At 39.4% G+C, this 26,697-nt stretch overlaps 1 protein-coding gene across 4 annotated transcripts in view; it reads left to right on the forward strand.

Moving 5' to 3' along the window:
* The window catches only part of BCKDHB (branched chain keto acid dehydrogenase E1 subunit beta), a 289,393-nt gene that overhangs the window by 233,014 nt on the left and 29,682 nt on the right, over positions 1-26,697 (forward strand). Inside the window, exon 11 of one of the 4 annotated variants that reach the window (XM_082633567.1) lies at positions 2,652-2,742. The exons of 2 other annotated variants lie outside the window; for them this stretch is intronic. The gene's annotated coding sequence lies outside the window, so the exon portion shown is untranslated. Of the gene's footprint in view, positions 1-911; positions 1,730-2,651; positions 2,743-26,697 lie in introns of those variants that run through there. One more of the 4 variants, XM_082633566.1, reaches the window with a different exon arrangement.

Below are 26,697 nucleotides of genomic sequence, written 5' to 3' on the forward strand. Positions count from 1 at the left end.
CCTCTCGCAGTGTTATTCTAGCAAAAATGAATACCATTTAAAGACTGTTAAGTTAGTTTTCAGGGCTTTAATATAGAAGATGCTATCGCCAATACACTGATTTATTTTACCTTTGGCATTTGTGAAATGGTTCAAAATGCGTAGATAGGGATTAAGTACTGTACATTTTAATATCTAGGTTGTCCAAATAATAATAATACATTTTGAAGAACCATGATCTTTGAAAGGAAAGGGAAGAATAGGCCTTATATAATAACATAGCCCATACTTTTTAAAGATTAGGAAATACTATGATTCTTGAATTCTGTGTATGGGTAGTAAAGGCAGCTCACCTCAAACCAAAGAGAGAGATACCTTTACATTTGGGCACGTAGAGGAAATATTGCCCTCCATCCACCACTATGATCCCCACCTTTTTGTAGTTCTATTCTATCCTCTATTCTGAGGATATTGTCATAGGCATTAGTAGGGCCGTTAGTCTACATGCCCCAGTATTCTCTCAGACATGCAGAGGTAGACACTGTATTTCTGATGTCCTCTTAATGTCTGTGAGAGCAGCTAGCTTCTACAGTCTCACTTAAGCCTGGTTAGAGGACTTCCTCACTTTTATGTCCATCTTGTTCCTTGCATGGACCATCCATAATGGAAAGTCAAGGTAGTACTCTGTGGCCATGTCCTTGTTGTTATTTTTAAAGTAATCTTTAGGTGCTGGTTTTAAATTTGGATATGTATTTCTTTTTGAACCTAAAAAAAACAAATTTAGACCCCTCATGAAAATACGATAGAAGAAGAGTAGCTCCTCTGCTAAAAGTTACATACGGCACTAAAGAAAGTAGTCATGCAGTTGAGAAAATCTGTATTTAATTCACGGTGGCCAGAGTGTCTATAATCGTTATTGACTTCTTTTACAGAAAAACCGGAAGATTAGGACTAGATATGGGAATATTTTTCTGAATTTTTTTATATTTCCTCTTCTTGAAAATAGAGTTTTTATGAAATGAACCGACTTGGATATTGACCGAAAAATGATGATTTAATTATTGTATTCACACATATGAATTGATAATTTCCATTAAGAGTTATTTCAGATTAATTTTTAAAACTATTCTGCATGGTAGGCTTATAAATTCCATTTAATTACGTCAGTAAATATTGGATGTGGGATACTATTCAATAAAGCAAAAACGAGACTGTCTCCAGCTTGCGTCTCTTTTTTGTTTTTGCCCTTAGTAAAAAGAATTCTTGTCGCAGAGTAAAAGAGTGATGTAACTTGTTAATTCCATCTGAATGAAAGGGAAATGTTTAGGAATGCTGATTTTTCAACTTTATTGTATTTGGTTTCATTCTTTATGGCTAAGACAGTTGTATGTTGATGAAACTTCTGGAAGGCTTTTCCTTGTTCTTCCCACTGGTCCCAACAAGGTGGTCTACTGAGGGGCATGCTCACTTTTTCTCCAGAGCGTGGTGAGGCAGGAAGGATCATCTTTGCTTCCGCTCCTTCTTTTTCTGGGAAGTGGACAGCCTGAGCCTGTCTTTTGTTATAAAATCATCAAGCTTTTGCTGCAGTGTTTTGTTTTTTTTGGCCACGATGTTGCAAAACAAATATTTTTTTCCCATGTCCTGTATATTAATATGTAGCTAAAAAGAAAAACAGCATGAATAACAACATAAGGAGGAAGCCTCCTTGCTGGGGACTTTGTCAGGGCCTCTTGTATCTGACTAGGCCTTTCCCGCCCTTCACCATAGTGTAGACAACGGCCTCAGGGACCCCTTTGCAGAAGCCCTCACCCTCCGGCCCTGCCCTCAGAGGGGCTGCTCTCATCCCTGCCTTCCCTCCCATACACCCAAGAAGAGCTCTTCTCACCAGTTCCAGCTGAAAGATTCCTCCCCACACACACCCCGATAAAAATCAGAGAAATAGGGTCATGTAGTGTTTTCCTTTCTCTATAAACACTGGAAAAAATGGACATTTTTTTATGATTGCAAATGTATATATTACTTTAAAACTACAGTTTAAAAAGTTGTGTCCTGTTTATTTTTATCAGATGTTTGGAGGAGGATATGGAAAGTGACATTTGTAGATTGCCAGAGACTTGGAGTAAAGTAAAGAAGGCACTTTGTAACAGATTCTGGAGAGCAGTGGCTAAAATAAACAAAGCTTTCCTTAGGGGTAAAAATAAAGCCCTGTCCTTGGTTTATAAAGAGAAACACCTGAACAGTATAGGATGGGAAAAGATGTACTTGTCAGCAATAAGTTTGGAAAAGATATAGGGAATCCCTCTGGCTTATGATTCAGAACATTCTGAGTTGAAGACGCCAAAACTCAGTATGGACCTTGGCTTTGGCCTTCCCTCTCTGCTGAGGCTCTAGGCATCCTTGCAGGGAACCCTGTGCTCACATGGTCAGTCCAGCAGAGCAGGGAATATGTGCTGGTCATCCACGTCTGGGCCGATAATGGGTTCTATGTGAACATATTTGGTTTAGTTGGACTTATTTTTTTAGTTGATATTATTTATGATTTCAGTTGAAGTTACTTGTTTTATTGCCATTGGTATCTTTTTAATACTATTTTAAAAATTCATTTGTTGTTGTAAGAATTTCCCCTTAGTTATTTTAATTTTATTTTCTTTAACTCTGTTTCCCTTCTCCAGTTAGCCCTGCAACGCCCACCAGTAAATGCCCCCTTCCCTTCCAAAATAAAGAAGTTACAGTTCATGCTAAACTCGGTCTATGGTGCAAGACGTACATATACATCTAAATAATTGTCTTAAATAAAAGTTTTTTTTACATGAAATGAATTGTTCCATATTGTGAAAATAAGAAAATTGTGATGTGCTCCAAGGACAAAGAACAAGATAAACTCAAAGGGCCAATACTGCCTGAACAAAGAGTTACAGGACTTCTATCACTCTGTCACAATGTGACCATTGCCATGTCCCAGAGCCCTCCCAAGCAGCATGCCATGCCCCTTTCCCATCCCATATAAAGAAAGACATTTTCCCCATTTTTCTCCCGCTCAGCACACTGAAAGTATACATACTCTGCCCAGTTAGCAGATGACTCGCAGGTTCCCTGGCTATAAAAACAGACAAGCAACCCATGCCCAGTGTCGACTCTCCCTGGCTACCAGGAAGTCGGCCCGCTGTTCTTGCAGCAACTCTTTAATAAACTCTATCTTCCTTACATTCTGCCTTGTGTCTGGAAATTCTTTTCCAACCTGTGCTCAGACCACGACAAAAATAGCAATGAGAAGACACTCAGGAGATGTTAAAGGAATTCCAAATTCCTCACTACACCCAGCCTCAGGATAAAGTCTGCTCCATGTGACAACATGAATGTATAAGTGAATATAATCTTCTACGGTTCCAATTACCCAAGTCCTTTCGCAAAAAAATATCACATCCATGTTCCATACAACTGCTAGATATTATCCAAGCTAAGTAAACCGTATACATTAGAAAGAGAAATGAGGCACAAGAGCAAGACAATTACCTCATTTTAGCCCATGAAATTTAAGTCACAGAAGCTAGAAACTCTTGCTGGGATCCTGAGAAGACATCCCACAGAGGGCCCACACTCGGTTTCGTGAAATCTCCTTCCTGTCAGCTTGCCTGAGGTGGACTCATGTGGCTTCTGGCTGCTTGGCCTCCCTGCCCCCACTTCTAGAAACAGCACTGCTGTTTGTTTAGAGAACTCCCTCTCCCAGCTCGTGTGGCTCTCTCTGGAGGGGCTGCCAATCCCATTGCCATCCGGCACCAGCCACAGGGATGGCCGTGGCCCAGGCCCTCCGGGTACCACAGTCGGGTTGCTCATGCAGAAGCACAACTTAGTAATAAGCCTCAGACTTGTCAGGGACACTAAATTCTAAAAGACTGGTTCTCAAATTTTTACCAGTTCCAGGCACACCAGGGATAGCACTGATGAGTGTACACCATGTAGGCACACAGCCCTGCCTTAGCAGAGATGCTCAGCTGAGGGGCGAGGAACATGACCCCAAAGCCTCATGTTGGAATTTTCAGAGAGACATGAGGTTTGGAGACTCTGATGTGTTTTCCTAGGCCATTGAACTTGGAAAGAAATAGGAAACATTCATATATGGGCAAAGATTTGGAAACCCTGACACCTGATACCTCCCTGGATACCTCCCAAATATTTAAAGATATTTGCCAGGAAAATGAGAAATAAAATTAGAACAAGAATGAGGAAATCATAGGTGGAAAGGACTAGAAGTAAAACTGAAAACAAGTTAGGTGAAAAGATGTACATCAATAATGGTCATAAGTACACTTTTTGTTGTTGTCGTGCCGTGAGGCTTGTGGGATTTTAGTTCCCCGACCAGGGATTGAACCCAGGCCCTCAGCAGCGAGAACACAGATCCTAACCACTGCACCACCAGGGAATTCCCATAAATACTCTTTTTATGTGAAACAAATGTTCTACATTTGACAAAAGGAATATATCACAGTGAAAATATAACAGTTAAATTCTTTACATTCTAAATGCGTAGTATTAAAATGTAAGCAAAAACTTATAAATGCAAAAGATATGAACAGAACAGTTGTAGAAGGCTTTGTCACCCCACTTTCAATTTGACACATGAAGTAGACAGGAATAAGCAATAGGTTTAGGTCAATAGGAATATATTTTATACTTTGTGTCTTCATAAACAGAGAGTATGTCGCCTTTTAGCCTATACACAGGCAGTTTAAAAAATTGACCGTATAGTGTACTAAGGCACAAAGAAAAATAGCAGTACATTCCCCAAAGAAAAGAGGATTCAAAGGTACCACATCCCACTTAGAAATAAAAAGGCACCCAGATAAGTAACCGTGGAAGCAAGGAGGAAACAACTACAACGTAATTAGAAGATAAGATCACTGATGCGCTTCAGCCAAAATCTTACGCACAGATAAATTCATAGACTTTAAATCTTTTAAAAAGAAAAACTGAAAATACAAGGATGCAAGAATAAAGGAGGAAGAAGCACAAGAAGAATGAGAAGAATAATCAAGTTAATAGCAGAACATTCCAAATGAGAAAAATAAAATTGTAAAATCGAAGTTATTTTTTTTGGTAAAAATGAAAGTTTTTCTTTCATTTTATACTGTCTGTTCCCTATGAAGGTGGAGGTTTTTATGTAATCATGATATCAGCAAATAAAGGCTACATAATTGTTGTTCCTATATTGGGTAACACTTTCAAGGTCCTTCATTTGAGGAGAGGAAATAATTTAGCCAAACCTAATTGTTTATCCAATGTATTGATAAACAAAGTTCTTTGTTTTTAGAATATTTTGTTCCATCATTTTAAGAAAATAATTACTAAGGTCTTGTTTTGCTAAGTCCTTCAGTTTCTTGCCGAGGCCTACTTGGCTACCATAAATATCTTATTTCTATGAATTTTCATAAGATACAATGACTGTTGTCGAAGAAATATTAATCAGTCGATCTAAGAAAGAAATGGAAAATTTTATTCAAGCCAAATTTGAGGATTATAACCCAGGAAGAGCATCTCAGAAAGCTCTGAGAACTGTTCCACTCGTTAGAAGTCAAGGCACAGTTGTATAAGTTTTTTGAGATAGAGGGCTGTACGTTAAATGACGTATTATTGACAGTTTACAGAATCCAGATCTAAGTGTCATCGTGGTCCGTTACAAAATCAAGAAGGAATGTTATCTTTACGGAGTTATCTTGTTGATGCTACGAGAATGTTGCTGTTGATGGTCGAGCTGGTATTTCTGCTGATGGGGAGGGTTTGGTGGATTCATAATGCAGACACACAATGCACAGTGTGGGGAGAGAGGAGGCCAAAGGGCAGAGAAAATTTTTTATGTTTAAATTTTTCTTGTCTTGCCATAAAATATGAATTTTATTTCACACTATAAAGAATTAGAATAATTTTTAGAAAATATTTTCTTGATGATTTGGAATGTCTGCCTACTTATTACACTGGGATTTTTTCCCCCTTCAGTCCTAATATTTTTTTAATTGAAGTATAGTTGATATACAATGTTGTGTTAATTTCTGCTGTACAGCAAAATGATTCAGTTATACATATATATACAATCTTTTTTATGTTCTTTTCCATTATGGCTTTCATAGGATATTGAATATAGTTCCCTGTGCTATACAGTAGAACCCTGTTGTTTATCTATCCTGTATATAACAGCTTACATCTGCTAATCCCAGCCTCCCACTCTATTTCTCCCCCAACACCCTCCCCCTTGGCAACCACAAGTCTGCTCTATGTCCATGAGTCTGTTTCTGTTTCGTAGATAGGTTCATTTGTATCATATTTTAGATTCCACATGTTTTACTGGTTCCACAAAGGCAGGGAGCTTTGGTCTGTTTATTACAATTCTGCAGAGCCTAGAAAAGTCCTGGTCTACAGAGGCTCTCAATATGCTGCTGAACAAACCCATGAAAGGAAATGCAGGCCTATACTTGAATCAGACTTTGTACTTGAAAAACACTTAGGCAGAGCCCTCTTTGAGTAGTGTAGACATTTAAAGTAATATATTGATAGTATTTGATATTTTATAACAGTTGATATTCTAGACCATCAGAGACAGGGGGTTGTATTTCATTTCTTCAGGAATTTCAGGAACAGAAACAGTCCTTCTGGTAGGACAAGACCTCAAAAAAAGTCCCCAAGAGATGAGCATCGTTTCTATATTTTTAGGCCTATTTCTTCAGATAGATTTCAAAACCATGTATTTTTTAAGGGGCTCTAAGACAATATTGTACATTAAAATGTGTCTGCAAATGGACAAACCAGAATAGAATGCTCATTCAAAACTGTTTATTTGAGAGTGATGAGACTGTCAGTAATTTTCCTTTATTTTCTTCATCTCTGTTCTTGTAAGTCACAAACGGAGAGCCAGCCTGGCTCAGAGCTGTCCTACCAATGGTCCCATCTTCTGTTTGGTCTGCAGACTTGGGACTGGGCCAGAGGTAGGACACCATGCCCTTGGCCCCAGTGACTAGTCAAGGGATGGGAGGTGACCCAAACCAGCCAATCAAAGCCATTTTCAGGATTTTTCAAACAAACAGATCTGGGGTGATGTTATTCTAGAAGGACCTACTGCTACCTTCCCTGTAGAGGAAGCATCTTCATCCGAGAAAGAAAGGAACCGATGTACTAAGGAAAGATGTTGTACAAGCTGGGTCGGCCCCCCCACGGCCAGCTGGCCAGCTCCACTGCTGCCATGTGCAACCTCAACTTCCTTTCACTCTGTGAGCAGTCACCCCAGGATCCTCCTTCCACTTTGTTCTAAATTGGATTTCTGTTGCTTGCAAACAGAAACATCCTAATTCAGTCCTTCCAATGCTTTGGAATATATTCTTCTTGAAAGAAGAAAGTCCGCATGTTTTAACTAAAATATACTTGGTGAAAACCCTCCACCCTTGGGACTAGTCTATGTATTGTGCTTGATTGTTTTCTTATCTACGCCATGCAAACTAGATGGAGATATTGTGTTAATATCAAGTATCTTAGCCATAAAATAAATGAATTCAGACTTTCAGCCTGAAAGTTGAATGCTGGCGACCTTCCCTTAGGCCAAGAAAATGAGCAGTTCCACAGCATCTGTCTTTTGGAAGTCTTACTCTTTGGAGGCTTATTCACATAAAGTGCTTTACTGAAGTCATGAGACCTTAGAACTGTTTTTAAACTTACCCATATAGCCCCAAACAGCCCTTGGGAATTTTCTTTTTTAAAGAAGTTTAATATGCCTGTGGTCAGTCTAATAGCAAATGTTTCTTTGAGGATACTTTGTGTAAATTCCCCATATTTTCCTCTTTCCATTGAAGCATACATTTACTTTCACCCTATTTCATCTTTTATGTGAAATATTTCGAGGTCAGAGAATGTATGTGTCGTGACTGTGCGCCTTTCACCAAATGTAAAAATTGCAAATTACAATTCATCTTCCCTAGGTTACCCTAACCCAGAGGAAAAATTAAATTAACTCTACTAGCAACAAGTAGAGTTTTAGGGGTTTTTTGGTTTTTAGTTCTGTCCCAACTGCTAGACAGCCTCATCAAGTTTTCCCTAATTATTTGGGAGAGTTGCTGGAGGGCTGCTTGGACAACCATGAGGAGTCCACAGTTCTCTGGCTCTGGCTTCACATCCCTGCAGAAGTGCCTGCTGCCAGCAGCTACAGAAGACACCACAGGGCTGCCGCTGCGACAAGGGCCACCTGCAGCTGGTGCTCCCTGCCCCGAAGCTCCCCCGCAGGGATGAGGCGTAGGTGCGGATGCCGGTGATGCTATTCCTCATTGGGTCTCTGGAGCGGAGACAGTGCTCTGTGTTCTTCCCGGAAGCAGGAAAGTCATCTCCCATTGTGGTACATGGATCCCAAGAGAGCATGGCTGTGTGCCCCCAGAATCTCATGGATATTTGGTGACACAGACCATGTGCTATTCACTGGTGACAGACCAACTCTTGTACTTAGAAGCTCTGTCCCTCTCTGGGGCTCAAGCATTGTTAGTGGTCTAGTCTGGGTCCCCAGCTCCCTCTTTGAGACCAGGCTCCTCCGCAGGGCTCCTCTGTCTCTCTGTACATAGAGACCATTGGCCAAACTGCCTGCCCATCCTGCAGGTCAGTCTAAGTGTTAGAGCAGCGTACTTTAGTCCTAACTAGGTTTACTCTTCCAAGAAAGACCTCATGTCTATCAGATTTATTTGATGTTATTATGTGCACAGTAATAATTTTCATATAGATCATGAGAAAATTGCTTAGGAGAAAATGGAATGGCAGTGGTGTGTGATTTATGGTACATCCATATGATTAGGTACTCTATAGAATTTGCAAGTAATGATTACGAAAATTATGTAGCAACATGAAAAGATGCTCATTATATACTTCTAAGTGGAAAAGTCATGGTGCACAATTATACATATATTATGATTATGACTATTATTACTTATGATTACAACCATTATTACTTAAGATTTTTCTTGCGTAGGAATAGAGAATGTAGCAGCACTGTTAGAGTGAGGACCATGAGTTATGTCATAATAAAAGGGTAGTTTTTAGCATGTTAATTATGCAAACTAATAAAAGTACCAAATATATACTTTACTAAACTGTTAGCAAGTATTAAACATTGCGTTACCTTCCTATTTAAAACATGGTTTCTAAGCACCGGTACTAAAGAGTCTTTTAGTCCATCTGATTACTGCAAGAACCTGAAATAAACAAAATACAATTTTTTCCTTTCTCTCTCAAACTCCCTCCCTCCCCCTGACACACACACACACACACACACACACACACACACACTATGAATTATTCGAATGAGAATGATTCATTAGATAAACTCAGAAACGAAGACTAAAAAAAGAAATAATTCATCTTCTACAGTACTCTACTAATGCCTTTGTAACATTTTGACCCTTTCTATTATGATTTATAAGTTTATTAGTGTTATAGCAGAAAAAAAGATGTCACATTCAAAGGTTTTAATTGAATAGAGTTTAATAAAGGGACTATTTACAAAGTTCTGGGCAGATGTAGGGAACCAGGAAGGAAAGGTGAAGCACCCACGAGCTCACAGCTCTCTCTGGGAAGTCATCACCGTGGAGCCTGAAGGAGGTGGGTAGGAATGGTCCTGGAGCCCCGTGAGAGCGGTTGCCCTGGAAGAGGGGCTGCCTGACAGGAGCTGTGGCCACAGAGAAACAGGACAGCTGCTGAAACAGCATGGGCGTGGGAGAGAGGAGGGCACATATCCTGGTCTCTCTCTCTCCTTCTACCCCCGATAGCCTGTCAGTGCTTCCCTTTGGCCAAATCCAATTGCAGGCGAAGAGGCTGACGAGCTTGGTGGTGCCATCCCCGGCGTAGCCTCTCCAGAAACAGAGCAGGGCAGAGCCGTGGGGAGTGGATGCAGAGGGGTGAATGGAGACTAACCCGCATGAGGAGCCCCCAGCTATTCTGTATCACAGGACGCACCCACCCAGGGAGATGCCTGTTGAACTGCAAGCTGACTGTTTTTGAATCTGATGAAAAATGTAGATCCTTTTTAGTCATGCCACCTTTTCCTGGGCGAGCCTGGGCTTTTGATGGCTATGTGTTCTGCCGCTGGAAATTTCTGGTGGAGCATCTATGCCCTGTCTTTGCAACGATACCATGGGAGCCCTCAGTCTTCCTGCAAAAACCTGGACTGTTTGAGCCCTCAGTCTGGCATGACTGCCACTCTGGAGGAGAGCTTCCATGCTGTTTGCCAGCTCACACCTACTGTTCCCTGGGCTGACGCTTTTCTCTTTCATTTTGTTGGAGTGCATCCTGCAGTAGATTCCTTAGAACATCTTCAGGAGAAGCTAATTTCTTGATTCCTTTCTTGTCAGAAAATGGCCTTCCTCTAACTCTTGACTCATAGTTTGGCTGAGTATAAAATTTTAGGCTAAGACACATTATTGTCTCAGGATAGTTAAGGCATTGCTTAATTCTTCTCAACTTGTCTTAAGTCTCTTATTTTTTCTCTCAAAATTTACCTCTTTATCAGACTTCTTGGGATACTTCCTTAATCTTGTCGTCTAATTTTCTACTCGTTAGTTTTATTTTGGCCAACTTTTTTTTTCTAATCTCTCTCAGAGCATCCTCTTATTTTAAGACTGCCATATCAGCCTGTATATGTGTGTGTACCTGTATATATATGTGTACATACATATATATACAAATATATATACGTGTGTGTGTGTGTGTATATATCTCAAGATATATATTTGAGTTATTGCTTTTTTAGGAGTTTTATCATGTTCTCTGAATTATATCATTCCCTCTGGTTTCCATTTTTCTATTCCTTTTGGCTTCTCTTTTTTGTCTTATGTATGCTGATTACCAGTTGGTTTTATTCAAGACTGAGCATCAAAAGCTGACCTGGATTGTGACATATACCTGCAATGGAATATTATTCAACCATAAAAATGAGTGAAATCCTGATACACACGGCAAAAGGGATGAACCTCCAAAACATGGTGAATGAGAGATGGCAGACACAAATAATCACGTGTGATTCTGTGTATATGCAAGATCCAGAATAGATAAACCCATGGAGACAGAATGTAGATCAGTGGTTTCCCGGGGCTGGGGGAAGGGGAGAATGGGAAGAAAGTGCTTAATGGGTACCGGTAAGGGGGTTTACTTTGGAGTGATGGACATGTTGTGGAATTAAATAGAGCAGGGGTCCCCAACCCCCAGGCCCCAGACCAGGAATGGTCCACACAGCAGGAGGTGAACGGTGGGCAAGCGAGTGAAGCTTCATCTGCCGCTCCCCATTGCTCACATTATCACCTGAGCCATCCCCCCCCACCCCCCACCCCCGTCCGTGGAAAAATTGTCTTCCACTAAACCAGTCCCTGGTGCCAGAAAGGTTGGGGACCGCTGAAATAGAGGAAGAGGCTTCACAACATTGCAAATGTACTAAATGCCACCAGATTGTCCACTTTAACATGGTTCACTTTGTCATGTGAATATCATCCCAATACATTACTTTTTTAAAGCTGGGAGAGCTGTGGATGTGTGTGTGGCGTGACAAGCAGTGGCCTTCATTTCCAGATGAAGGCCCCCCCACCTTGAGAGCACCCCAACATTGCTGGCACAGGAAAGGCTGTCGTCTGAGGGTTTTTCCCAAGAAAAATGTCCTAATCTCTCGCCTAAAGGGTGGCAGCCTAGTTCATTAAGTGCCACTTGGACCCGGGGTCTGGATGTCACATTCAATTCCATGTCTTCTACCTTGGACATTGTTCCGTTCTTGCTCTGGACCAGGTTTTCCTGATCCCAAAGGCTGTCCCTCTCAATCTCTCTGGAGGATAATCCCCCGAGTCTCCATGGGGCAGGCAGACACCCAGTTCTGTCCTTGTGAGGGGGAGGGAAGGCAGTGCCCCCGGGTCCTCGCCTGGCTTCAGCCCTGCTGTGGGCCACACCGAGACTCTCTGAGGTCAGCCTCTTCCTGGTGGCCATTCCCGCACTCCACTGTCTTTCTAGTCCTGGCTTGGGGCTTCCTCTTGGGGCACGGCACCTCTTATTTCGTTTTTCTGACCTTGTACTCATGTCCCCTCTCCTGTTTTCTTTGTCCTTGGGGTTTATACTTTTTAAAAACGTTTCCTTCATTATCGTTTTAATGCCCTCTGAGGAAGGAGAGGAGGAAAACCTGTGTGTCGTTCAATAGGCTGGTTTAGCTTGTACATTTTTTGGGGGGGGGGCAAAACTTCTCAGGGGACATTTACCTGAGAATGAAAAGAATGGTCAGCCCTGAAGTAAGCTGTGTTCTCAGGCAAGTTAATGAATTGCCTGATCTTTTCTTGTGCCCGATTTTTTACCGTTAAAATGGTCCCAGGAGGTGGCACGACGTGGCAGGACGTGGAATGGCCCACGTTTATTAAATGCCGGTTTCGTGTCAAGAGGACAACCTTGTACCTCCTCAGCCTTCGAGTGAAAAGTACTGAGATTACACTGTTTACCTGTCTTGTGTGATTGTTTTTGTGAAATATCAATTCTTGTAAGTCTCTTTGACGTAGGTGAAAATGAAATAAGGTAGCATCCCCGGAGCCCTGGGACCTCAACCTGTGCCTCTAGGACAGACTTCTCACCTGCCACTCTCATTATTTGTTTACACCTTTGAGCCCCAGCCTCCAGCAGGAAGGAATCGTGCGCAGCTCAATGAATAATCATACAATATACACGGCACTCCTGCTATAGGAACAATTTAGTATTTCTTTTTTTTTTGGCCACAGCATGCTGCATGCTGGATTTTAATTCCCTGACCAGGGATCGAACCCGTGCCCCTGCAGTGGCAGCGCAGAGTCCTATCCACTGGACTGCCAGGGAAGACCCTACAGGAACAATTTAAGTGGAAGAAAATAAGTTGGTAAATGTAGAGTGGTCTTAGAATTCAATATCAAGCTGTGATGAAAACTTAAGAGCCCTAAGTTCACAGGTCACTATGTAGTGGCCCTATTTTTACACTTAAGAAACCCACTGGTACGTGTACATTTCATCGCAAGGACCAGAGATCTACTCGTATGCTTATGCAAGGTGGAATTTGTACTAACGAATCTAATTGCAGGAAGAACTCTAGGACTTAGAAGAATTAGAAAGTTATAGAAGAATTAGAAAGTTATACAAGTTTTTAAAATAATTCCCCTCTTCTCTCTCCATCTCTCCCTGGGGCTTCTTGGTATCTCCTCTCTGCCCTGTGCCAGTTTCATTTTTTTTCTCTCTCTGCTGACCTCCTCAATTCACTCAGCACCTTATGCTTGGCTGCCTTAAAATGGCAGCCTCTACCTTGCTCTCTAGCTTGGCTTCACATAATTAACGAACTCGATATTTGTTCATTCCAATTCCAGGTCCCCAGGAGTAGGAAGACTTGGCCCAGCTTGAGCCAGGTGTCTTCTCCTGGTCCACAGTGAGGACAGATGTGCAGGTGTGCTGCATACAGAGGTGGGGAAAGATGGTGTCTCTACTAAAGTGCACTTGACAGGTCCCTCTCCCTGAAGCAGTTGATTGTTATTGATGTCGTTGTTACTATTTCTTCATAAGTAAGGTATTTTATCCAGAACTCGGTAGATGAAGATTAGGTGAAGGGTGAATGGACATGTTCTCCTTTAGAGGCGCACCGGGGATGGGGGTAAGGGTGAGGGTCTTTTCAGGTAGCCTGTCTGGTGCTGCTCTTCCTGTGATCAAATAGGAGCACACACACCCCCCCCCACAAGAAATAGTACTTGTTCTCTGCTTCAGCCACATTTCTTAACTGGTCATTCAAATGCTGGCAGCTAATAAGGAATTGGCAAATAGAGTTTGGGAAAATGGAGCCTCTGTTGCGCCAAGCCTTGGGAGTCCCACATGGACAGAGGGGTTACCAAGTTTCTGTCTCCATGATTCTCTAAATGCTGTCTTTGCATACAGAGGTCACACGTTGTAGATTTTTGTTTTGAAATTGAAATCATTTTTTTAAAATTGAAGTACAGTTAATTTACAATGTTGTGTTAGTTTCAGGTGTACAGCAAAGTGATTCAGTTATACATATATACATATGTATACATATAGTATACATATATATTTTTCTGATTATTTTCCATTACAGGTTATTACAGGATATTGAATACAGTTCCCTGTGCTATTCAGTAGGTCGTTGTTGTTTATTTATTTTATATATAGTATGTGTACTTGTTAATCCCAAACTCCTGAATTATCTCTCCCCCATCCCTTTTGGTAACCATAAGTTTGTTTTCTATGTCTGTGAGTCTATTTCTGTTTTGTAAATAATATCATTTTTTTAGATTCCACATAGAAGTGATACTGTATGATATTTGTCTTTGTCTGACTGACTTCACTTAATATGATAATCTCTAGGTCCATCCATGTTGCTGCAAATGGCATTATTTCATTCTGTTTTATGGCTGAGTAATATTCCATTGTGTGTATATATATATATATTTACCACATCTTCTTTATCCATTCGTCTGTCATTGGACACTTAGGTTGCTTCCATGTCTTGGCTATTGTGAATAGTGCTGCTATGAACATTGGGGTGCATGTATCTTTTTGAATTATTTCTCTGGATATATTCCCAGGCAGGAGTGGGACTGCAGGATCGTATGGTAGCTCTATTTTTAGTTTCTGCAGGAACCTCCATACTGTTCTCCATAGTGACTGCACCAATTTACATTCCCACCAACAGTGTAGGAGGGCTTCTTTTTCTCCACATCCTCTCCAGCATTTATTGTTTGTAGACTTTTTAATGATGGCCATTCTGACCGGTGTGAGGTGCACATGATGTAGGTTGAAAAAGGGACTGGAAGAGGAGGTAGATTCTGAGAGTCAGGGAACTTGCACAGCAGAGATCTAGAGAGCTGGCCCAAGGAGTAAAGGTCACAGTTTGTATAGAAACAGTGCTCCTGAGAATTGCATAATTAAGACGATGTACAGTGTGAAGAATATAGTCAATAACTATGTAATATCTTTGTATGGTGGCATTACAAAGCAGTTATTTCTTATATAACTACTTAGATGTACTAACTTTGTGCTAGGCTGTCTGAAAAACGATGATTAATTGCAAGGATAGGCATGGACTGAGACGGGAAGCAGCACTAGGAAACTGACTTTCCATTTCTTCTTCGTGGTGGTCAGCTTAATTCTTGCTTTCATGCTCTCTTTGGTTATTTCCTCTCTTACCTTCAATCCCCCAGATCAGGAGAATCTGATCTCATTTTGACTCAAAGTGAACTCTTGAGCCCCCCATGCTGTTCAGTTTCCCATACTCAGGATACAAGTAGTTTTATAGAAGGTACATCAATGCCTTCCTCTGAAAGGAGCCATAGAGGTCAGGGTAAATGATGGGCATGATGATGCTTAATGACTTCCCTGTGTAATCAGAGGTTGATACCATTGATTTTTCCATCCTTCAGCCAGCCAGTAAGCCACCCAGAGTGCCCCTCCTGGGACCAGAATAGCACTGGGTCACTATCATAGCTTCTCTGGGAATAAGGGTAACAGAGGGCTGTCACGGGACCTGGCAAGCCTTGTACAGGGGGACATCATCTCTTGGAATGCTCCCTAGGAGACAAAGTTTTGAGTAGACTCTGAAACCTATAACGTGTATTTATACAATGGGAGAGAGCCGAAAAGCCTTTACAGGTAGGAGCACACGCAACAATTGATGTGAGAAAAGGAGATCAGGTTGGCCTCACAGTGTTAGACACTTTTCTCAAAAAAAAAAGACCCTAAAACTTTCCAAAATTGCAAAATCTGCTTTAATTTTAAACTTAATAAATGTTGTTCTGTCAACTCCGTGACTTGAAATGAAAGTTGCATTAACCAAAGATGTGCATTTAGATGTAAGTTTAAATAAAGGACCTCTAAAGAAGACTAAAATTCTATGTAATTTTACATAATTAACTGTAGCTATTTTGTCATACTACAATTTTCTGCTTTGCCCCTTCTGTCTACAATTTTGATGTTCGTCAGGGATTTGGATGGTTTATTTCAGTGCAAGCTTGGCCACATTTGTAGGGTGCAGATGGTAATTACTCTCTACCTAAAACCAGACAAGATGCACCAAGTTTTCAGTTTGATGACACTTGGAAAATTTTTAGCCAAGAAAATAATGAATGCTCTTCAAGTCTGGACATAAACAGTGAAGGCAAAAGGAGTTTCAAAAGGTCACTTTTATTTCCGCCTCTGTTCTACCTTTCCCACTCTCCAGGCTTTTCCTGGGTGAGAAATTGACTGAGCATATTGACACGAGCATTTCTAAAAAGGCTGAGACTACTATACAATGTCAAGGGCTAATATGGTTTTGATTACCAAAAAATATGTTTTCAAGAGCCTATCTTTAGGAAATATTTATTTTCTTGTCTCTTCAAATAAAAGATCGTGCAGAATGTGAAAGTCTGAAGTCCTCAGAGTCTTGGATGCAATTTTTTTTCTCATTCCCTTTCCATCGCATATGATAATTAATATTTTGAATTTTCTATGCTTTGGGTGTAGAATATTCTTCATGGACTAATTTCCCTGAAGTTAGAAAAGCTGACCTCATTCTATAAGCATTGTTGCGCAAACTGTATTATTGTAAGCCTAGCACAGGGCTGTGGCCAAGGTGGTTACAAAAGAAATGTAGGATCAAGTCCATGCCTTTCAGAACATACAATCCAGTTCAGCAGAAGGAGTACAGCAGTCTCTTAAAGTTTTCTTTTAAAAAGAACATATATCTGAATCACTTTGCTCTATACCTGAAACTAACACAACATTTGTAAATCAACTATACTTCAATAAAATTTTTTTTAAAGTTCCATCTGAGAATAAAGAAAAATCTAATATAGTCTAATCTAATAAAATTTAAGTAAGTAACAAAAAAACTTTTCTTCTAAAATAGATGAACTTGACTCTCTAAAAGTCTGAGGAGGTCTACGTAAATATATCGAGATTAAGAGTATGAAGAGTTGTTAATATGGCAAAAATTTTGTAGGTGGCTTGGAGGTGACAAACATATGGGTGACCCTGTGCTTGATGGAGTCCTACAGCTTCACAGTGAGCACTGGGGCTACTTCTGAGGACCCCAGAATGGCTGTTATTTTCTGTTATTGACACACACGGAGGAAGTGAGGTGAAAGTTATAAGGAATTCACCAATATGCCCAACCTCCCTTATGACGTTTGAAATGACTAATGACCGTCCTACAGTTATGTTCTGCAGCTTCTTTTTTTCTTTTTAAATCCAAGTGTGTATAAGTCATGTGCACTCAGATCTAGACAGTGTTTATCACTTACATATTTGTATTTTTGCTGTGAAATGAAACATGCAGTGACCCCAGACCTGAAACTAACAGGACCAACTGAGGAAAGAAAGAACAGCTAGCCAGCATCCTCAAAACACACCACAACTAAGCAGGGCTCTGAAATGGACTACTGGCTTATAAAGATGCACAGATAATTGAATGAGGCATCGCTGTTGAGTCTGAAACGGGTATTTGATGGCTAGAGGGAGGAAGGAGATCCAGGTCCTTTCTGTCTTGATGTGGGGTGGGGAAGTCCTGAGTCATGAAACGGTGGACAAAGGACAGCCCTGCTCTCTGATTGTTCAAAATAATTTTCAGACAAGTATTATTCTACAAGTAAAATGTATCTATTTCAGAGGTAAGTAGAACCTCTTTTCCTTCACTTTTTTTCCTTCAATCCTCTTTGTTACAGCCACTTACACTGCAGTGAGCGAACCCAGTCATTTGTCAGGAGCCTCAAACTCTGTGGCTCTTGGCTGAGATTAAAACCCAAACTTGTTCACGCTGTAAAAACAGACACACGATAACAGGAACAAGAGTTGGCAATTCAGAGAAAGATAGATTTGCTCCTACTGTGGCTTTCCCTGTATAATCAGTGAACCTGTTGAAAGCAAAGTTGGGGTCAGGAATTCGTTCTGAATGGGAGGCTATAATATGACACCCTTGGAAGTATTTGAAAAGCAAATGACCTCACTGCAACTCGTATTAGTCCTTCAGGTGTAATCACTCAAAGACGCCTTATGGCATATGCAGTTTGTGTTTTTATTAGTACAGAGTGTGTTTCAGTTTTCTGCAAGCAATTTCAGCCCGGAGGCCAATGCCATAAACTTGAACCTGGAATACTCAAAGCAGAAATTTCCCTGTTGTTTGGCATTGAGCTCTACTCATTAGCCGTTAATGAGGCAGAAGTTGTAGAGCCAGGTCCCGTGCTGGCCGGTTGGCTTTATGTGGAGAGAACCATCTTTCAAAGGCACGGATCGAATGCCCATCTCTAGGTAAACATCAGACAGATGCCTATCATGGGACGCAATTTGATCCTGAGGAAGAGTATTGATGCTGAGTTTACTGTAGCCCATCCCTATAACTGGACAAAAAAATGCCAAATATGGCCTGCTGTCTAGAACAGCCCTGGCATCTGTCCATAGGTGTAGTCAGCCGCATTTCCCTTTCATGGTAAGAGGAAAATCTAAAAAACAAAAAGTAAAGTTACCTATGTATGAAAGTCCAGTTTTCACTTAAAAACCAGCGTCCTATTGACCTAAAAGTGATATTTCGTTCTGCATAGAATGTTTTTTACACAGTATTTTCAGTGTTGTTCTTGGTTTTCAAATATGGTGTCATAAAAATCTCCCATTTTCCCATTTCATAATATATTACTGTCTAATCTATAAAGAGTAGAAAGTACTTAAGTCAATTTATGCATCCCTACATTCGTCCATCCATCCATCCATCCATCCATCCATCCGTCCAGACTTCTAATACACTTCCTGAGGGTGTAATTTATCCTTGCTGTGTTCCTGTTGTTCTCTTTGCTGACTCCTTAGTTTTTTGAAATCTGGCTTCCAATCCAGCTATTCTCCCCATATTGCTCTCTCAAAGATTACCAGGTTAACCTTCATGTGCAATGTCTATTCTCAATCCCCAGCCTGAAGACAGAAAGGAAGGAAGGCAGACTTCAGAGGTGAGCCATCACCTGGGTGCCCTGGCCCTCTGTTGGCAGGAAGGCAGGCATGACAAATCTTGTCCCTACCCACCCCCAGCAAGAGAGCTGTTGCAGGGCTGTATGTGAGCAAATAAGCAAATGCTCTCTCTTCCAAATACGTTTCCTTTTCCTCCCATGACTGATGATCCTGGCTCCTCTTCAAGCTAAAGGCCCTTTCAGAGTTGGATGCAAAATTTGTTGGGGTCAATGCAAAATGGAAATATGGGTTCCCTTCTTCAGAAAGCAGGAAAAAGTACCACAAAAGACACTCAAATATAAAGCTTTTTCCTTTCTCATGCAGTTTCTCTCTTCACTTGTGATGGTATCTTTTAATTTGCTATTGCTATTTAATGTCATTCTAAATAAAGAAAAATTAAAATTTAAAATTTTAGCATGAATTTTACCATTTATCTTTATATCCTACACCAATTTTTAAATGCAAATTTAAGAGCATTTGGTTTACATGTAGAATCATTGAACTTACGCAATTAGGATTTTTTAGCTGTTACAGGCCATATGTATTTCATTCTCACCAGAACAGTGGAATCACCACACAAAACAAACTGCCGTTTTTAAAATTCACTTTTTGATATACACACATGCTACCAACACCCTACCATTGGCGAGTAAGGAAGGACTGAAAGAAAGAGGAAATGTGGGTCGCCTTAGCGCTCCCTTTCCTTCTATGTCGTTATTTTTGGCTAATACAAGGAAGTAACACAAGTAAGACAGGATATGAGAAGGTTTCATGGTTATTCGTGTTTCTTAGAATGGCATCGATTTCTTTCAAACCAGCAAATTCTTGTTTGAACAGAAATCATGGCCTCTTGGGGCTTTCAGTGTTCCTCCCGTCTCTCTTCCTCAGTCAAAGATCACCTGGTATTCACTTTGAGTCTTGCACAACTCCTACACATCGTGGGCACTGGAACTCTGTGTCGAGAGTCAGCATGACATGCGATGGGAAGGCGAGGAAGTGTGAACCTGTATAGGGTGCATAGTTCCTTTCCTTACTCACGTGCTCCATGGTCCCATCCAACTTTTGTTACAGACACAAATTCAGAGATCAAATTGTAAGAATTTTGAGACTGTAGTAGTAGAGCATTTCACTGGACTTGGAGCCCTTGAGACAGCACGGGTCACACCCATGAAGCTGGCCCCTAGACTCTTTCTGGTTTCTCTCTTTCATCCATCCAGCTATCGGTGTCATGTCTAATTCTGTTATCTTCTTCTCTTTCTAGATTCTATTCACCCTTAGAGATTCAATTTATACCTCTATCTCTAGCTCCCAGGTTTTCCCCAGGCTCTGAATATCCAAGTGCCTGCCGAACCCATCTCAACACACAACATATCTAAAACAAAAGCCATCATTTTCCTCCTAAAGCTGTTCCTTCCTGTTTCTGCTACTAAAACCAAAATTCTCAGTCAGTTGGTCCTCAGTGTGCACAGTGCTGATAATGTAGTAGCTGCTCAATACACACCACTTTATTGTTCATTCTGAAAATCTGCTCCCAGTTACAGATTTGCAGCCTTCAATCTCAACCATTCAAAAGCTGGCTGTTCTGCTGGAAGATACCCATGTCTCTATTTCTATTCTCTTCCACTTTAAAAATTATTCTTACAGTATATCTTCAAGACATTGTACAGAAGCAATGAATTAATATAAAATTTAACCATCCATTTCTACTTAACACTCACTGAAAGCTTTTAACAGAAAAAGCATTGATATTAATAGTTAAAATGGATACTGGGGCTTGGAGTAGCTTTCACTTACATATGCTCACAACTTTGCCTTTCAATCATTCTTGAAGAAGCAGTTTCATTTCTTCTTTTCTATTTCCAGATTTTTATATATATGTACTTAAAAAAAACTCTGCCAGTGGGCCTCAGACTTAATCCCTTTCAAAGCCACACTGGCTACTGTCTTGCTATTTGTATTCTTTGTTGCAAGAATTGTAATTGGATGGACTTTAATTATGGTACCGATATTTTCAGTGCTTCCCACTTCTGGTTAGAACATAAAAGCAATGGCAGTATTTTGTGTTGTTTTTCTGGCACTTCCAGTTCAGACTAGAACCCAAGAAAGGTTCAAGAGTATTAAAAACAACAAAAAGACAAACAGAACTAATAAAGAAATATAGGGGTTTAGATTATTTCAAACCTTATTCTGGTATTTAGTTTCTATTTAAGTGAGATTCAAGTCAGTTTCTGTTTTTATGGGACCCTCCAAGCCAGTTGCTAGCCATCTTTGCTCTAGGTTTGGCAAGTGGAAAGACTAAACTGCCTTCTTGCTTAACTGGGGCTCATCCAGTCATTAACTGCCTGCAACACGGAGGTAGAATTTTTACTTATTTCAGATGGCCCAGGCACTGGAAATAATGTGCTACTTGTATAATAAATCCAAAGAAATGCCAAAATAACATGTGGCTTCCAAAGGTTGCCCAGAGAGCTATTAGGCACAAGAAATAGGAAGCCAACTTTGAATCCAGTATCAACCTCTTCATCCAAATATGCATTCTGGCAGAAATAAAAGTCCTAGTTATTTGTGAAATTTGAAAGTCAGATTTCAAATAAGTCTTACTTCTAGGCTGTTCTAAGATATATTTCATTCATGGTAATCTTCTAATCTGAGGGTACCCCAAACTATTTTACACTATTCCTTTAAGCAGTCTTAACAGTTCTGTGACATTTCATTATGCAGCATCAAAGCCAATAAGGTAAGATGCTAATCAGTTCAAAAAACTTGATGAAATTTTTGATGCATCTAGCACTGTTATAAAACAGCAGTAAAAAGAATAACTCCTACTATAAAAAATGAATCCTCTTTGAGGTTAAAATAACATAGGCATATGAATAATTAAAGGAGAATACAGTATAGTATATAGTTCTATATTGTATAAAATACAGAATAATATAGTATTTAAAATGAGGTCAGAAGAGGAAGAAGCCAGGTCCCTGTAGGGAGGAGAAAGTGAGTCTTAAACAGTCTTACTTCTTGGAAAGTTGGTATAAAGACCAGAGAGGGCATCCTCAGAGGACTTGTGAAACACAAAAATTCCTAAGGGGATTTAGACATTGATAGATGTTGCATGATATTTTGGCATTTCTTTAGCTGTAAAAGGACAAGACATTTTCAAAGACTGAGCAGTGTGGAATAGTGAAGAATTGGGATGTGACATGGATTATAGAGGAATTTAAGAATTTGAAGAGTAGCTTGTCTTGATATAGTAAAAAATTACTTCTTAATGGGAGTGGGGTGACAGAGGGACATGAGAAGGGTCTATTGAGACTCTATCTTTAATTGGATTCTCTTTTTAATATTGAGTTGGAGGAGTCCTTTATATATTCTAGATACAAGTCCTTTATCAGATATATGATTTCCATATCACATTTCTCCCATTCTGTGGATTATCTTTTCACTTTTTTTTCATAGTGTACTTTGAAGCATGAAAGTTTTAAATTTTGAAGTCCAGTTTATCTGTTTGTTTCTCGTGTTGCTCGTGCTTTTGGTATCATATCTAATAGTCATTTACCAAACCTAAGGCCATGAAGTTTTACGCCTATGTGTTTTTCTTAAGAGTTTTACAGTTTCTTACATTTAAGACTTTAATCAATTTTGAGATTATTTTTGTATGTGGTGTGAGGTTGTATATTTTTGCATGTGGTTATCCATGTGTCCCAGCGCCATTTGTTGAGAAGATTATTGTTTCATCATTGGATGGCCCTGACACCCTTGTCAAAAACCAGTTGACCTTAGATGCATGGGTTTATTTCTGGACACTCAATTCTATTCCATTGATCTCTATGTCTGTCCTTATTCGAACACCACACTGTTTTGATTACTCATGCTTTGTAGTAAGTTTTGAAATGGAGAAGTGTGATTCCTCCTACTTTGTTGTTCTTTTTCAGGATTGTTTTGGTTATTTCAAGTCACTTGCAATACATGTGAATTTTAGAATCCGTCCATTTCTACACAGAAGTCAGGTGGGATTCTCATAAGGATTGTAGATTAGTTTGGGGGGTATTGTCATCTTTTTTTTTTTTTTTTTTTTTTTTTGCCATCTTAACAACATTAGGCCTTTAGATCCATGAACCTAAGATGTTTTTCCATTTAGTTAGATTTTTAATTTTTTTTGACAATGTTTTGTAGTTTTCAGAGTATACATTTCATACTTCTTTTGATAACTTGTTCCTCTTTTATTCTTTTTGATGCTAGTGTGAACAAAATTGTTTCCTTAATTTCATTTTTGGACTATTTTTAAAAACTTTTATTTTATACTGGCATATAGCTGATTTACAATGTTGTGTTAATTTGATGTGTACAGCAAAGTGATTCTGGACTGTTTATTGTATAGAAGTACAAGTGATTTTTGGAATTGATCTTATATCTTGCAACTTTGCTAAGCTCATTTATTAGTTCTAATAGTTGTTTAGTGGATTCCTTAGGATTTTCTACATACAGAATTGTGTCATCTGCTAATAGAGTTTTACTTTTTCCTTTTTCAATCTGTATCAGAAAAATATTATTGTTATCTTAGTTCTGGAGGGTAGGTATATAGTCCAGGAATAGAAAATGATCAGGTGTTTTTTTCTGTCTCTCTTAGGTGCTTTCTAATCTCATTTCACCTTATTTGTATGGCCTGTTATAAAGATGCCTGCGTTTGTGACATTCACTGTTATTCTTACATCCCTTTTGAATAAGGTATAACTTCCTACACTGGATAAGCCCCATCTCATCAAGGTCAATGACACCTCCGAGAATAAAACTACCAAATGTTAATATATATCTATAACCCTGGGCCCAGATTACAGATGATTCCAGGTGTTCAATATATTAGGTCCCTTCCTCTTTACGTTGCAATTCAATACATAATAGTTTTTTTGTGTTGTTGTTTTATGGGGTTTTTTGGCCACGCCATGTGGCTTGCAGGATTAGTTCCCTGACCAGGGGTTGAACCCGGGCCCCCTGCAGTGGAAGTGCAGAGTCCTAACCACTGGACCACCAGGGAATTCCCTAAATATAGTTTGCCTTTCATTCACAATCTATACAGCCACTAGCAGAGGAAAATTTTATGCATGATTTTTCTCACCATCTGTTATTTTTAACAGTTACACAGTGTCTGTAGTTCATTTTCCTCTGAGTCCATCACATTTAAATATTAAACCCACTCGATGAGGTCAACAGGTTTTCTAACAAAAATGTTTTCCTTAATCTTCACTGAGATATGTTTTGTGTCTCATTCTTTCAGTAGCATGTTACCAGCTTTAATGTCTGAAAACATTCCACTGAATTTTGCTTTTGTGGTTACTTTTGATAACTAAAAGTTTAAAATAAATTTTGCATAACTAACTTCTCTGTTAAGAACATTTCTAACCACCAGCAATATGGTTTATTCTTCATTTTCCAGAGTTGCAAACTGGTGGGCCCTGTAATTCCCAAAGCATCTATTTTATTGATAGTGGCTATGTTCTTGGAAAAGGTGTTTCATATTTTGCATATTCAATGTAATCCTCTGAGGCTTGAGGAAATTCCTAACACCTGATTAAATAAGGTAAACATGTCATATGTTTTCTACATGTTATTTGCTCTGTTTTTATTAAATTCAGTCTAACTTATGGTAATTTGCAACGCATGCAGTAAAGAGCCTATTTAATGGTCAAAAGATTTATTATGATAATGATGACACATTCCAGGAAGAAGAAGCAGACGTTGAAAATGTTGACCATCATCCTTGATGCATTTTTGACAATCATGGGCTCCAGACTAAAAAGTACCTCTTTTTTATTCCTTTAAACCTTCAAATCTATTTAATAAGATTTTGAAGATATAATATTAATTTATAATACTCATCCTTCTGGAAAAGCAAGACATAAATTGTGGCTTGTCAGTTTTGGTTCTGATAAGGTTGTGTAGGAAGGAAAGTTGTAAGAAAGTTATTGAAATAGATAATAAATGGCATTTGAAGTCCCTTCTCATCTAGAGAGCCTATGATTCTAATTCTATGGAGCCAAGGCTTATCTTCATTAGATTTGAAATACATATTTTTGGTGTTAGTAACGTCTACTCTATGCATGCGTTTCACTGAAAATCCCTATATAAAATACTTTCAAGTGCCATCAGTGAGGTAGTAACGCCTTGCGTTTACATAGAATCTCTGTAGGTGCTTCAGTCAAGCACCCTAACTACTGCCCTGACCTGTACCTCCCATCTATCCAAATGTCCATCCCACTCTCTAGGGGATTATATCTTCCTCAGTTCTCTCTTCTCTCTACCACAGCCCTGGAAGTCTTCTCTGTCTTGAAAATGATAGAAAACAAGAACAAAACCCACTTCAATTTGAAATGGCTGTTTACTTTTTTTAAAAAAATTGAAAGAACCAATGTGCCAATGAGTGAAATGTAAAAATCAAAGGATTCTTACTAATAAAATTGAATTATTATTAGACTATTTTGTTCTTAAACTTAGTGAATTGTTTTTTCTTGTCTTTTACCAAGTCTTCTAAAAGAATGTTAGGTATTTCTCTCATAGGTAAAGAGTTCCTGACATGTAATAAGAATATTTGCACTGTTTCATCATTTTTATAAACATTTTCCTATTTGTTTTTCAGTTTGCAAACAATTTGGTTTTAAGTGCATAGAAAACAATTTTTTATGTAACCAATTATATCAAAACTTCATTCTTCAAATGACTATATAGTTTAAATGCTCTTGTGCATAATAAAATTAAGTTCATTAACAATTTTCAAGGGTGCCATAGTTTCAAATTTTGCATTTAAATATTCAATTAACTTAAAATTTGTGTTTATAGTATGAGGTGAGAATTTAAGCTTTTTTTCCAAAATACTCATCTCTTTTAAAATAATTTTTTAATATAAATTTATTTATTTAGTTAGTTATTTTTGGCTGCATTGGGTCTTGTTGCCACGCACGGGCTTTCTCTATTTGTGGCGAGTGGGGCTACTCTTCATTGTGGTACGTGCGCTTCCCATCGTGGTGGCTTTTCTTGTCGCAGAGCACAGGCTCTAGGCGTGCAGGCTTCAGTAGTTGTGGCATGTGGGCTCAGTAGTTGTGGCTCGCAGGCTCTAGAGCGCAGGCTCAGTAGTCGTGGCACACGGGCTTAATTGCTCTGTGGCATATGGGATCTTCCCAGACCAGGGCTCGAACCCATGTCCTCTGCATTGGCAGGTGGATTTTTAGCCACTGTGCCACCAGGAAAGTCCCTAAAATAATTTTTGGATAGGAGCACGTAGGGTTCAAAATTCCTAACATGTAAAATAACGTGGGCTTAATGTATAGACAGTTATTTTTTTCTTTATAGACATTCTATCTTGAGAATTATTTTTCTGTATTTTGTTGAATAGGAAGATAGATTTTGAACAATTATTTAGAAAATCATATTTTATTTACCAATACTTTTATACCACAATTTTCTTATTCATGAGCTCTTGATTTTACTCTCTTAATCAGTCGGCAGATATTTACAAGTAATGTTTTTTTCAAGAAGTTAACATAGGTGGTGTAGTGGGCTGAACGGTGGCCCCAAAGATATATCCACATCCTAACCCCCAGAACCTGTGATCATTACCTTATATGGCAAAAGATCAAATATTGCCTTGTATGGCAAAAGATGTGATGAAGCTGAGGAAGGAGGGATCCTGGATTATCTAGGTGAACCCAGTGCAATCACATGTCTCCTTATTACAGGGAGGCTGAGGGAGTTTGG

The sequence above is a fragment of the Mesoplodon mirus genome, assembly GCF_964341445.2.
Source record: "Mesoplodon mirus genome assembly, chromosome: 10".
NCBI classification, from domain to species: Eukaryota; Metazoa; Chordata; class Mammalia; order Artiodactyla; family Ziphiidae; genus Mesoplodon; species Mesoplodon mirus.